General features: G+C 43.5%; 1 protein-coding gene across 11 annotated transcripts in view; it reads right to left on the bottom strand.

The window, feature by feature from the left end:
* atxn1a (ataxin 1a) overlaps positions 1-14,821 on the bottom strand; it is a 478,304-nt gene that overhangs the window by 401,003 nt on the left and 62,480 nt on the right. The window contains exon 2 of one of the 11 annotated variants that reach the window (XM_073023935.1): positions 95-302. The exons of the other annotated variants lie outside the window; for them this stretch is intronic. The gene's annotated coding sequence lies outside the window, so the exon portion shown is untranslated. The remainder of the gene's footprint in view (positions 1-94; positions 303-14,821) is intronic. 11 annotated transcript variants of the gene reach the window in all.

Below are 14,821 nucleotides of genomic sequence, written 5' to 3'. Positions count from 1 at the left end.
TGAGATCAGGCTAAAACAGGAAACAGTTACCATTGGGGCATGATTACAATAATTATAGCAAATTAGGTTTTAATGGAGATAAATACAAAGGTACCTCTTTCACCAAGGCTCTTGCTCATCCATTCCAATATTGCCTTATAAGGCTGAGTTTTGCTTGTATGATGTGTCTGAGGACATCTTACTTTGTTAAAGATGCCACAACAGTGCAGCTCGTTGGCAGTGAGCAAGGAGGATCAGCAAGACACTAACTGCAATATCTGGATTCAGTCCAAGCAGTTAGACGTTGCTTTCAATATCATTAGCTGTGGACAAAAAAAATATGCCTGACTTCCTCCGTTAACCACTATTCAGTAACCCGCTGTGTGTACGAGTAATGCTGGTACAACTAAGGCAGAACAGCCCACAGAACAGGCCATCAGTGAAATATTTACAACCTCTGAAAGTAATTCTTGTCACCTCGGCCTTAAATGGGATAATCCTTTCTCTGAAATGAAATGGAGCCCTCTAGTTCTAGAATACGCCATAAAGAGCAGCTTCCTTCTGCACCCTTCAGAATCTTGTGAATTTCAGTCAGATTACTTTGCACTTTTCTGAACTCCAGTGGGTACAGGCTCAGCATGCTCTCCATCTCTCCCGTTCAAAAATCAGCCCAGTGAACCTCCACTGAACGGCCTTCAATGCAAGTATATCTCTCCTTATGTAATGAGAACAAACGGCACACAGCCTCTCTCTACATTGCTCTTCTATCCTTCCCACCAAAGTGAGTCATGTCACGTTGCTGTACAAGGTGTGAAATGTAATTATAGCATAAATGTCTACAAAACTTACAAGATCATAATTGGTGAGGAAAGAGATTTGCATGAAAATTCAAACTCATGGCATGCTGCTCTTCAGAGAAAAGAGCTTATTTCTGGTGGGGAATACAACTGTGAACATTTCCATGCCCACTACAGAAGCTTTATCTGGTACATTTAGTCATAAAGCAGCCCTGTGCACGGGATGACTGAAATGAATCCATCCAGAACACTCCAAACATTTTGATTTATGTTACAGTTTTCAGTTGGTTTCCATCTAGTGATTTCTTCGGTGTATTTTGTGTTTATCCCTGATTCAACCATATGTTCCGGAATTGAAATGATCTGGATTAGGTGGCAGCTCCCCAGCCTGATGGATACAAGTCATCCACCTGGATGATTGTAATCATCTAAAAATCTCTATGGTCAACTTTTGGTGCTAGCTCACAAACACTAGATTTAATGAAATCAAATGACAGCTTTTCCTATAGATAACACGTATCACAGATTAATTCAGGGAACTTCTGATTTCAAACCTAAATGTGAATTTTGCTGACTCTCAAACACAAGAAAGTCTGCAGATGCTGGAAATCCAAAGCAACATACAGAAAATGCTGGAGGAACTCAGCCGGTCAGGCAGCATCTGTGGAAAAGAATACAGTTGACGTTTCAGGTCAAGACCCTTCGTCAGTACTGAGAGGGAAGGGGAGCAATACCAGAATAAAAAGGTGGGAGGAGAGGTAGGAGGCTAGCTGGAAGGTGACAGGTGAAGCCAGGTGGGTTGGGAAAGGTCACGGGCTGGAAAAGAAAAAGAAAGAGAAAAGATAGGAGAGGAGAGTGGACAATGGGAGAAAGGGAAGGAGGAGGGGGCACAGGAGGAAGTAACAGGCAGGTGAAAAGAAATAAAAGTTAAGAGTAGGGAATAGAGGAAGGGGTGGAACATTTTGTTCAACCAAAGGAGAAATTAATATTCATGCCATCAAGCTGGAATATAGAAGTGTTGCTCTTCCACCCTGAGGTGGCCTCATCTTGGAACAAGAGAAGACCATGGATCGACACTTTGGAATGGGAATGGGAATTAAAATGTTTGGCCACCGAATTACTAACTTTGTGGCATTTCATCCTGTTTTTGTGTTTTCTTTTGAGATAATCTGCCAGATTTAAATGTTCAATTCCCATAATCTCACTAAAAGGCACACTGCGGATTCTCCCTTCCCATTCTGGAATGCCCAGGATTCTCCAGACATCAGCTACAACACCTTTGCCTAGTTACAGTCCAGGCTCCATGCAAATGAAAGGTTGTGATGATGCACAAAGATAAAACAATTGTAACATTAAGTTTGATCAAACTCAGTCTACTCCTTCCTACCTCACTGAAAATACTTCTGCAATGGAAATCAAAACAACTTGTGTTTGGGCGTTCAAGCAAAAGACCTTTTATGGTGAAACCCGAATATAATCAAATAACAAAGAGTGCTAGAAGCACAGTCATTCCAAAACGTCTACCGTTTTCATTATGCTATCTGTCATCAGTCTTGGAGCAAAATCTTGCTGAAGGTGATCTGCACAGAAATGAAACTAGCCTGACATTTGCTGACACTTGCGGATTGTACCCACGTGAATCAGCAACAGCCGATACAGGAGCAAGATAAGGAGAAAATAGAACGAGATGCCTCGCAGTCTGAGAAATGTTGTCTTACGGCTGATATCCTTTAGATTTTGTGGTTGCGTGGTGGTGCGAATCATGAAATGTCATTTAATTTTAAAATGTTCAGTGTTTTCCTTTCCACAAGCAATACCAGCAACAGCATAACATTGTACTGCTTTCCAGCTTTTACAAATATAAAGCTTCATGATTTTTCTTGAAGAATAAAAATTTTCTTTTTTCCCCTTCAATTTTTCTTATGACATAGAGGAAGGCCATTAGTCCCATTGAGACTCTGCAGTAAGCATATCCCATCAATCCCATTCCCTGTCAGAGCAGATTAACTTGACCATGATTCTCTCAATAGTCAACTGCACCGGGGAGATTTACAGCAGCCAATGACTCTACCAACCCACATGTCTTTGGGATATAGGAGGGAAATGGTGGAAAGCCCATGTAAACTTCGCAGAGACAATACCAGAGGTCAAAATCTCACTCGACCTGAGAGGCCCGGATATGCCACTGTACTGGCCAAAAAGCTTCCTGGGGACAACTGCAATAATAGTAATTTATTGACCTTATCCCTCCAAGAGGACCACAAACCTGTAGAGTTTGGAGCTACATTGGCTTTATGCTTTGGTTCTTGGTAGGGTCACCCATGCCAAAGAGGTCAAAGGGTAGAGGCCAGACTAAGAGTGGTCCACCAGCCCTGCATGTTTGGGGGTTCAGCTCAGGGCTAACAACTCTGACTGGTCAAACAAAACTGTCACAGAAACAGCAATGAAGAATCCTTCTACATCTGTGTGCGATGGTATTCCTGAGTCTCCACCCGGGACTTACATGACTGACAGTAGAGAAAACCTGAGAGGAAGTTACTGACACAATGAAAGAAGCCCTGAACACCACCAGAGATAGAGGAACTTCCTTGCTGCCCTAAATGCCAGTAGCATAATGGGCAGAAAGTAATTTACCTTGGTGTCTCTGGGATGAATGTCACAACTGCCTCAATTCCTTTTGCAGTTACCTGCCCAACGATTTCATCTGTCAGAGGGAATCACTCAAACTGCCGAGGAGTGGTATCACGCAGGGATCAGGGCTATTACAAATGATAAACAAGACAAAATCTGCAGATGCTGGAAATCCAAATAAAACACAAAATACTGGAGGAACTCAGCAAGCCAGGCAGCATCTATGGAAAAGAGTACAGCCCAAGACCCTTCATCAGGACTGGAGAAAAAAAGATGAGTAGTCAGAGATAGAGGGTGGGGGGGGGGGGGGGGGGGATGCAGAGGTAGAAACACAAGGTGATACGTGAAACCAGGAGGGAAAAGGGCTATAGTAAATAGTTGGGAAAGAGATACAGGGCCAGTGAAAGGGGAATCTAATAGGAGAGGACACAAGGCCATGGAAGAAAGAAAAAATGGGTGGAGCACCAGACGGTTAGGCAAGGAAAAAAGGTGAGAAAAGGAAAAGGGGATGGGGAATGGAGGGGCCGGGGAATTACTCCAAGTTCAAGAAATCGATGTTCATGCCATCATGTTGGAGGCTAACCAGACGGAATATAAGGTGTTGCTTCTCCAACGTAATGGCCTCATCATAACGTGTACAAGGCCATGGACTGACATGTCAGAATGGGACTGGGAAGTGTAATTAAAGTGGGTAGCCACTAGGAGATCACGATTTTTCAGGTGGAGTAGGTGAGTAGGTGCTCGGTGAAGCAGTGAAGCAGTCTCCCAATCTACATTGGGTCTCACTGATATACAGGAGGCCACACCGAGAGCACCAGATACAGTCGGTGACCCCAAAAGACTCTTAGGTGAAGTGTTACCTCACCTGAAAGGATTGTTTGAGGCCCTAAATGGTAGTGAGGGAGAAGGTGTAGCACTTATTCTACTTGCAAGGATAAGTGCCAGGAGGGAGATCAGAGGGAGATCAGAGGGGAGGGACGAATGGACAAGGGAGTCACTTAAGGTACGATCCCTGCAGAAAGCAGTAAGTGGGGGAGAAGGAAAGATGTGCTTGGTGGTGGGATCCCATTGGATATGATAGAAGTTACAGAGACTTGTGTTTTGGACACAGAGGCTGGTGGGGTGGTTGGTGAGGACAAGAGGAACCTTATCCCTCCTGGGGGTGGGGGGGTGCAGGAGACTTGAGTGAGGACAGACGTGCGCAAAATGGAAGAGATGCGTTTGAGGGCAGCATTGATGGTGGAGGAAGGGAAGCCCCTTTCTTTGAAGGAGGAGAACATCTCCTTTGTTCTGGAATGAAAAGCCTCATCCTGAGATTGGGAGGCCACTTTGTTGAGAACCTTGCTCCATCCACCTGAAAAGGGGGCTCTCCCAGAGGCCACCAATTTTAATTCCACTTCCCATTCCAACATGCCCATCCATGGCCCCCTCTACTGTTGCAATGAAGCCACACTCAGGTTGGAGGAGCAACTCCTTATATTCCATCTGGGTAGCCTTTAACCTGATGTTCATCAATTTCAGAACACCGAGTAATTCCCCCCCACATTCCCTTTTTCCTCTCTCACCTTATTTCCTTGCCAGCCCATCTGGTGCTCCTCCCCTCATTTGTTTCTTCCATGGCCTCTGTCCTCTCCTTCTCCAGCCCTGCAACTCTTTCACTGATCAATTTCCCAGCTCTTTCCTTCACCCCTTCACCACCCCACCCCAGTTTCACCTATCATTTTGTGTTTCTTGCTCCCCTCCCTCCCACCCTCTATCTCTGATTCCTCGTCTTTTTTTTCTCCAGTCCTGCTGAAGGGTCTCGGCCCAAAACGTCGACTATACTCTTTTCCATAGATGCTGCCTAACCTGCAGAGTTCCTCGAGCATTATAAATGATGTTTACCAACTTGCACATAAATAGGCAGTACACTGTAACTGACGCAGAAAACTCATACTGAGGCATTTCTGAGGCAGAAAAATGTAACCTAGTTTCTCCTCGTAATGCTGTAAATGAGCTTTGCACAAAGGAATGACATCATACTGCACAACAAATATCTGGGTTGCTCATGGCTTTGCATTCAGACTAGAAATAGGGGTTCAATATCCCGAAGTGCTCAAATTTTTCCACAGTGGGAAATGTTACATGAGAAAAGATTAATTTCCAATTTTTAAAAAAAACACGTAATTCAGTTTCATTACTTCCTCACACAGAAACAATGACTAACTGTAGCAACTCAGTAGGCCAGTCAGCATCTATGAAAAGAATAGACAGTCGACATTTCGGGCCAAGACCCTGCATCAGGACTGGTGAAGGGTCTCCACCCAAAACATCAACTATTTACTGTTTTCCACAGATGCTGCCTGGCCTGCAGAGTTCCTCCAGCATTTTATGTGTGTTGCTTTGGATTCCCAGCATCTACAGACTTTTTCATGTTTATAAATGACTAACAATATTCATTTCTTCTTCAGTATTGATGGCAAACTTTGTTAAACAAGCAACAGTCCCATTCCTTGCAAAATTTTACCCTGTGTGACTCAGAATATCTTGGGTGAGGTCATGACTGTATCAGTGGACGCCATATATGTATAGAGCCTTTTGTGCCTGACGCTGATTAATTTTTGTGCAGAGGCATGGGACAGGCCCAACTTGTGAACATTTTTCATTGTGTTAGCCCTGTCCTCATGAGCGATATGGGCCAAACAGAGGCAATCGTGACAACCTCAGATTGGCAACCGGGTCAGCACCGACATGTTGGACTGAAGGGCCTGTCACTCTTGTGAAGTAAACATTGTTTATCATTATGGTTTAATTTGTTATGACTGATAACCTCCACACAGCAGGCACAACCTCTGTTGACCTGGCCCACTCATAGTGGCTGGCTTTCAAAAGGCACATCCAATTCCTTGTCAACTCTGTTCCTTAGAGCCTGTCCTGGGGTTAGAGGGCTGTGTACATGCATGGGTGGGAGGGAGGAATGGGGCTAGTTCTGGTGTTGTTTTGTTGCTTGTTGTGCTCTGTGTGGCTCTGCCAAGCAGTGTGCGAACACTATGTTGGTGCTGGAATGCGTGGCAACACTTGCAGGCTGCCCCCAGCACACCCTCGGGAGCACTTATTGTTAACATCCATGATGCATTTCACCGAATGTGCACAAATCTTGAAATCTAGACTCGCGTACATCTGTTTGTCCTGTGCCTTTGAGCAACGTGACAACAACCAAATCTGGAACGTCATTGCTGAAAATTTTTACAAACCCAGCTTGCTGTCTCAGCCCATTATTGTGGGTGTTTTCATAGTTTGCTATTGTGATAAGTAATTATATGCACCCTCCTATTGTGTTGCATCATGCACCCCATTCGCCTCAATATCTGCGGAGCTTCACCAGAATATCAAGGCAAACTTTCACTTTGACTGGCGCTCTCCATCTCTTCAATAAAACATACTATAACATCCTGACTCATAATCGAACAGCTATATCAATTTTCATGTCAATATATTTTTTATTCATTAACACCACAAGAAAATAGTGTTGGTATGATAAACTCATCTAAAACATCAACCTGAAAAGTTAACCCTGTTTCTCCTTCCACAGAAGCTGCCTGAGTGTTTCCAGTATTTTCTATTTATATTTCCAGCAAAAAAATTCTTTTTTTAATCTAAAACTCCCAGAAGCAGGTTTTAGGAAATAAAACTGTCATGCTCACTGTTACTTTGTAAGTCTTCATGGAAACAGGGATGCTATCCAGAGAGTAACATTTTACTGCAAGGCAACACAACACAAAAACTAAGTGCAAAAACACAGATGCTGGAAATCCAGAGCAATACACACAAAATGCTGGAGGAGCTCAGCAGGTCAGGCAGTGTCTATGGAAATGAATAAACAGTTGACGTTTCAGGCTGAGACCCTTCTTCAGGACTGGAAAGGAAGGGGGAAGACAACAGACTGAAAAGGTGGGAGGAGGGGAAGAAGGACTAGGTAGAAGGTGATAAGTGAATCCAGGTGGAGAAGAAGGAATCTGGTAAGAGAGGAGAGTGGGCCATGAGAGAATGGGAAGGAGGAGAGGAATCAGGGGGAGGTGATGAGGATTGGAGGCAAGAGTCTGGAGTGGGGAATAGGAGAAAGAAGGGGAAGGGGAAAATACTGGAAGAAGGGATTGACGTTCATGCCATCAGGTTGGAGGCTACATCTAAGATGGGCTTCACCAGTGCGAAACATAAGGCCTTGGACCAACGTGTTGGAATGGGAATGGGGATAGGAATTAAAATTGTTGGCAACTGGGAAATTCCACTTTTGGCAGATGGAGCAGAGGTGAACTATGCACATGCTCAGTTTTTAAATGGGCACTCCGAGTGTTTAAGATTGTTTGGGATAACATTGCATTGCAGCAAAGCAGGAACACCATACAACTCTCCAAATGAGGGCAAACACAGGGATATAGAGAAAACAGCATGTAATTGCTTAAAGAAATACACCAGCTCTAAGGACCTTGGGATATTGTGATGATATGTCACGGAGCCTCATAAACCCATTTTTTTCTTTTCAAGTATAGCCAACTTTTTGATATGTTTTTTGCAGAATATGCAACAATGTGATCAGGATTGGCGGGCTTATTAGAGAGCGTGGGCAAAACCAAGAATGATCTTTGATTTTGACAGGAAATTGGATTGCATGGCATGCTTTTGTGTGTTTCTCAACTTCAAATATCAAACATCAAACGTAAAGGAAAACCAGGGGCTTGCAACAAGCTCAAAGATTATTTGATTTTCTATTCTCTTCCTCCACCTGTTTGATGTGCTGACAAACAGAGGACTAGATGAGCTCGTGGAATTTGGGATTACGGTCCAATAAGTCCAGGTAATGGGTAAAGGTAACCACTCACCAGGAAAGTAGCCATCCCAACACAGTGAAACCCACATCAGCATGAAAACATAGAAAGCCTACAGAGCAATACAGGCCCTTTGGCCACAATGGCCCACTATGCCGAACATGTACTTACTTCAGAAATTACCTATCGTATCCATCTCCACCGTTGCCGGCAGCCCATTCCACACACTCATCACTCCGCATAAAAAAAACTTACCCCTGACATCTCCTCTGTACCTACTCCCCAACACCTTAAACCTATGTCCTCTCGTGTTATCCATTTCAGCCCTGGGAAAAAGCCTCTAACTATCCACACGATCAATGCCTTTCATCATCTTATACACCTCAATCAGGTCGCCTCTCATTTTCTGTTGCTCCAAGGAAAAAAAGCCAAGTTCACTCAACCTATTCTCATAAGGCATGCTCCCCAATCCTGACAACACCCTTGTAATTCTCCTCTGCACCCTTTCTATGGTTTCCACATCCTTTCTATAGTGAGGCGAACAGAACTGAGCACAGTACTCCAAGTGGGGTCTGACCAGGGTCCTATATAGCTGTAACATTACCTCTCAGCTCTTAAACTCAGTCCCATGGTTGATGAAGGCCAATGCAGAGTATGCCACCTTAACTGCAGAGTCACCCTGCGCAGCAGCTTTGTGTGTCCAATGGACTCAGACCCCAAGATCCCTCTGATCCTCCACACTGCCAAGAGTCTTACCATTAATACTATATTCTGCCACCATATTTGACCTACCAAAATGAACTACCTCACCCTTCTCTGGTTTCAACTTCATCTGCCACTACTCAGCCCAGTTTTGCATCCTATCGATGTCCCGCTGTAACCTCTGACAGCCCTCCACATTATCCACACCACTCCCAACCTTAGTGTCATCAGCAAATTTACTAACCCTTCCCTCCACTTCCTCATCCTGGTCATTTAGAAAAATCACAAAGAGTAGGGATCCTAGAACAGATCCCTGAGGCACACCACTGGTCACCGGCCTCTATGACCCATTTACAACCACTTCTGTGGGCAAGCCAGTTCTGGATCCACAAAGCAATGTTCCCTTGGTTCCATGCCTCCTTACTTTCTCAATAAGCCTTGCATGGGGTATCTTATCAAATGCCTTGATGAAATCCATATACACTATATCAAGCAAACACGAGGAAATCTGCAGATGCTGGAAATTCAAACAACAACAACACACAAAATGCTGGTAGAACACAGCAGACCAGGCAGCATCGATAGGGAGAAGCGCTGTCGACGTTTCGGGTCGAGACCCTTCATCAGGACCAACCGAAAGGAAAGATAGAGATAGAGGGTCTCGGCCCGAAACGTCGACAGCGCTTCTCCCTATCGATGCTGCCTGGCTTGCTGTGTTCTACCAGCATTTTGTGTGTGCTGTTGTTACACTATATCAAAGGCTCTTCCTTCATCAATGTGTTTAGTCACATCCTCAAAAAAAATTCAATCAGACTCGCAAGGATTGGTGGAACAGGCCCTCCCAGTCACTGGAATCTGGCAGTGAGAACCTACCTTTAAGTAATGCATTACCCAGCTGCCCTCAGGCTCCCCACATCCCCACTCCAGTCAACTGCTTACCACATCCCACTAGCTCCTGACCTGTTCAACACCCTCATCTACACCTTGTCTACCCCTCTATTTACAATTCACCTACACAAACTTCCAGGCTTCCTGCCCAACTGCACCCTACACCTATTAAATCTGGCCCATCTGCTTCACACTTCTCATCTTGGCCTCCCCCTCATCCCTCATTCTCCCACTCCACCACAGCCCTATCCTTCCTCACTCAACTCTCTTAAAGATTAAAGAGTAGGGTTGCTTGTCATATGTACATCAAAACATACAGTGAAATCCATTGTTTGTATCTTCTGTAACTTGCTAATTTCTGTAATGGACACTGTCCCACATTCCAATCCTTAGCCTGACAACTCCCTACTCAGCATAACGAACAGCTTCAGGATCTCCAACCCTCCTCCTCCTCCTCTCCACAACCCAAGCCAACTCCACCCCTCACTCTTGCATTTGCCCATATAGAACCATAGAACACTACAGCACAGTACAGGCCCTTCAGCCCTCCAAGTTGTGCCGACCCATATATTCCTTTAAAAAATAGTACTAAACCCACACTATCCCATAACCCTCCATTTTTCTTTCATCCATGTGGCTGTCCAAGAGGCTCTTAAATACCCCTAATGTTTTAGCCTCCACCACCATCCCTGGCAAGTCATTCCAGGCACTCACAACCCTCTGTGTAAAACACTCAGAATCCTCTGTGTAAATATACCTCTTATCCTACCTTGTACTTTTCTGACTTTCTTCTTATGCTCCACAATGGAAAGGACCTGCCCATGTAAAGCCTACTCTGACACAGCTGGCATTCAAGGCCTTGGTACCACTGAATTTTATGACTACAAGTCTCCTAACAAAGCATTCATTGGTCTAATGTGCAATGGTAGTCTATTGCGTCTAACAAGGTGCTATTCCCTTCCTTTCCAGTTTTATTCTGATCGCTTTCTCAAAAAAAGAGTCCTAAAAACAGGCCCTCAGGCTCACACCAACCAAGGTGTCCACCAATTTGCCCACATTGGATCCATATCCTTCTGAACCTTTGCCATCCCTGTGTTTATCCAAATGCCTTTAAAATGTTATGATGCAAACAATATAATTAATTGTAATAAAAGTTCATATGAATTAGTGCTCTTAACAATGAAGCTACACAACAGAAATGTGGGCTAAATTCTGGAGAGGTGAAAGATTCCAATATGCACTCATGAATTCAACTGATCAAAATGGTAAATCAGTAGGAGTAAACTTGGGTCTTAAATTTAAACAGTTCAGATAAATGATTCTGATCTCAGTGTTGTTTGATGACATAATGAGGAACAGGCTCAGAATACAAGGAAATCCCTTTAGTACAACAATGAGAAGGAATTTCTTTAGCCAGAAGGTGGTTAAGCTGTGCAATTTATTGCCACAGGTGGTTGGGGCAACCTAGTCACTGGGTATAATTAAAATGGTCATAAAAGGTTCCCGGAGGAAGGCAGGGTTGAGAGGGGAACTAAATCAGCCACGTGGAACATTGGAGCAAACTCAATGGACTGAATGGCCTAATTCTGCTCCTTTGTCTTATGGTCTGTGTTCTTTAGCAATTACTGTATACAATCAGTAGCCTCTTTATTAGGTACACCTGTACACCTGATCATTAATGTAATTATTTAATCAGCCAATCATGTGGCAACAACTCAATGCATAAAAGCATGCAGACATGATCAAGAGGTTCAGTTGTTGTTCAGACGAAACATCAGAATGCAGAAGAAATATAAATTTAAGTGACTTTGGCCATGGAATACTTGTTGGTTTCAAACAGGGTACTTTGAGTATCTCAGAAACTACTGATCTGCTGGGATTTTCACACACAACTCTCTCCAGTGTTCACAGTGTTGTGAAAAACAACAAAAAATTCAGTGAGTGGCAATTCTGTGGGTAAAAATGTTTTGTTAATGAGAGAAGTCAGAGGAGAATGACAAGACTGGTTCAAGCTGAGAGGACGGCAACAGTAACTCAAATAACCACATGCTACACCAGTGGTGTGCAGAAGAGCATATCTGAATGCACAACACAAACCTTGAAGTGGTTGGGCTACAGCAGCAGAAGACCACAGGCATACACACTGTGGCCACTTTATTAGGTACAGGCGGTACAAATGAAGTAGCCACTGAGTGTATGAGATGCAAAAAAAGCTTGCTGATCTCCAAGCCTGACATTCTGATATATGCACAGGGATCATTATTGACATTATCATCGTTTGCTTTTCTACCATCTTAAGACTGGTGAAACCACTGAGAGTCAAAAATTTCTCTGTAGGTCCCCCTGAAATAAGCTCAGCTAAATGACACTGCACAGGCGATAATGTGGTGCTCTGGACTGTGATTCCAATGCAGAGCCGGCCCAATTTTCATTCCATTGGTTACTATGAAATGGAAACCAGATGGGTTCTATAATTGGCATACAACTCACTACAACAAAATATCATCCAAGTGGTGAAAATAAAAAAATAAACTCTATTACATTCCTTCAGAGATTATATAGAGATTTCACAGAATGCCCACCTGTCTTTTTTGACTAATGTTCCCTCACCAACATATTTGTCATGTCACAACTGCTTCCAGGCACTCTGTATCTTGCATTCTACATAGAGAAATGTTGGTTATATTTGGATACGTGAAGGGAACACTGGGGAAAGACACCACACTCCTTTGTCAGTCACAAACCAAGATACACTTCCAAACGAACGATACTGAAAATCGAAATTTCACACGTATTCAGCATGTAAGGGCAGGGGCAGGGGCATTGGGGAGATCACTTGGCAGATGTTGAACAGCAGAATGTCATGTACCTGCAAACAGTCACAGGAAATATTACTGTCACTGCAGCCTGTAAAGTCTTGCACAAATCGCTATTTCCTGAAAATGAACCTGATAAAATTGTTTTAATCACAAAGACACTGAACAGTGATTAGTTATAGTTGTAAAACTGTTGGCTCAGGAGAAGGAGAATTGTTTTCATTTTGACAAGGACTATTAACTGCTGCATTGTTATACTGTTCCTCTGTTTTCTACTGGTAAATCCTATCAGAAATTTAGGAAATATATGTTTATAGTGGTGAGAAAGTGGAAGTCATGAGTACATGGAGTGGTTAAGCTTACATACAAAACAAATGCAAAGACCTTGTGGTTTGCTTTGTCTCAAGGACAGAGGACTTGCAGGTGGCAGACATCACTGAATACTTTGTCTTCTGCATTCCACCTCCCTACTCTTCTCAAATTCATTTTATCTAAGCTGATGGCTACACCCCCTAATGCTACAACAGCTTTATAACATTCAGGGTTGTGTTGTAAAGTAGCATGTTTGCTTCACATTGCTCAACTGTACTTACCACCATTCAACAGAACTACCACCATCTAATGCCCCTCCACCATCATTCCTGATCTCCTACTCGATACTCTTTCCAAATTTGTACTCAAAGTTCCATTATTATGAACTCAGTGTCCAGTCCAAACAGCATGCCACAGTAGATGCCAACATAAGCCATGCAAGGGGTTCAATTTCAGAATGACCCCAGTAACAGCTGAACCTGTTAGGCACTGACTGAAGAGGATACTGATGTTCTCACCTGTGTTGGGAGTCATTGTACAGGATCTAGGAGCTTGAGGAAGCTACAGCAGATGATCATCAGGAATGAGCAGCTGGAGCTGAGAGCAAAGCTCAAGAACTAGCACCTTATCATTTGACTTGGTACATTACAGCCTTCTAGATTCAACACTGAAATCATTGAATACAGTCCACCATACCAACCTTGTCACTCATATTCAGTTCTTCTCTCCCACATTGCTGTAATTTCATATTTCATTTATCTTCCATCTGCACTTCCCTAGACATACCTTTTGTCATTCATAGCATCACTACTACTTGAAACATTCAATCTCACCTGATCATAAACCTTCAATGAATCTATGGTAATTATTCTATAAATGCCCACAAGAAAATGAATCTCACGGTTGTGTATGATGGCATATCTCTACATTGGTAATATATTTACTTTTAACTTTGCTCTCTCTGGCATTTTAAACTTCATTTCAAACTTCTCCCTGTTACAGCCAAAAGGTTATCAACCTAATACCTTAACCTAGATCTGTGTCCCTAAAATGAACACTGTGATAGAATGGGGAGAAACTTTTCCTGATTTGGTTATGCTGGCAAAGCCTAATTTTCTGACTGAAACTGGCGGGGAGCTGCTTTTTTGCATTGTTCTGGTCGTGTAATAAAGCTACTTGCTATGTGCTGTTGTTGCCAAAATCCCAGGGAGGAATAGTGATATTTCTCCATGTCAGGATGGTGTCTGACTCATCTCTAATGTCTTCTTCAATGCCAACACAAACCTTGACTCTTAAACCTCCTTTAGGTAGTGCGTTGTGCATGCACATGTACATTTCCTCTGCAGCAATAGCATCAATCCCCGATTGTAGAGTTTACCTTTGTTTTTGGTCTGTCTGCCACTTACAATGGCCTATGGATCAGGACCTCACGGAAGCCAGCTTCTGACCTTTGCTTTGCTCAGTAACTGGTAATGGACATGAGAGGAAGAGTGGCGGATCTTCAGCCACTATGACACTCCACATCGGACTTCTTGTCCTCCGTCTCACGTCTCTGCTACCTTTCAAAAGCTTCCTCAAAACTATGTCACAGACTGATCCTTCAACCTTAGTATTTTCTTTATTCTTGCTCATCTTCCTAACATTTTGATAGACCTCTCTAAAATTTCTGATGATACCTTTCAGGTATAAAGGTTGGGTACAGGCCAAATTGAGGCAGCAGGATCCAGTCCCCATGCTGACTGAACCTGATGTTTGGATGACGATTTAGACACCGGACCATTTTGAAAAGGTCAGGGTGCTGGGTCCCGAGGCGAGGGACAGGCTGGTTCAGCGCGCTGCTCTGCAACGTTTATTCAGCTCTGTGCTGAACTAAGGGTCTATCAATGGTTGT

This window comes from Hemitrygon akajei, chromosome 20 (assembly GCF_048418815.1).
Source record: "Hemitrygon akajei chromosome 20, sHemAka1.3, whole genome shotgun sequence".
In the NCBI taxonomy this organism is placed as follows: Eukaryota; Metazoa; Chordata; class Chondrichthyes; order Myliobatiformes; family Dasyatidae; genus Hemitrygon; species Hemitrygon akajei.
Note: the sequence above shows the minus strand (reverse complement) of the source record. Positions and strands in the feature narration are given on the sequence as shown.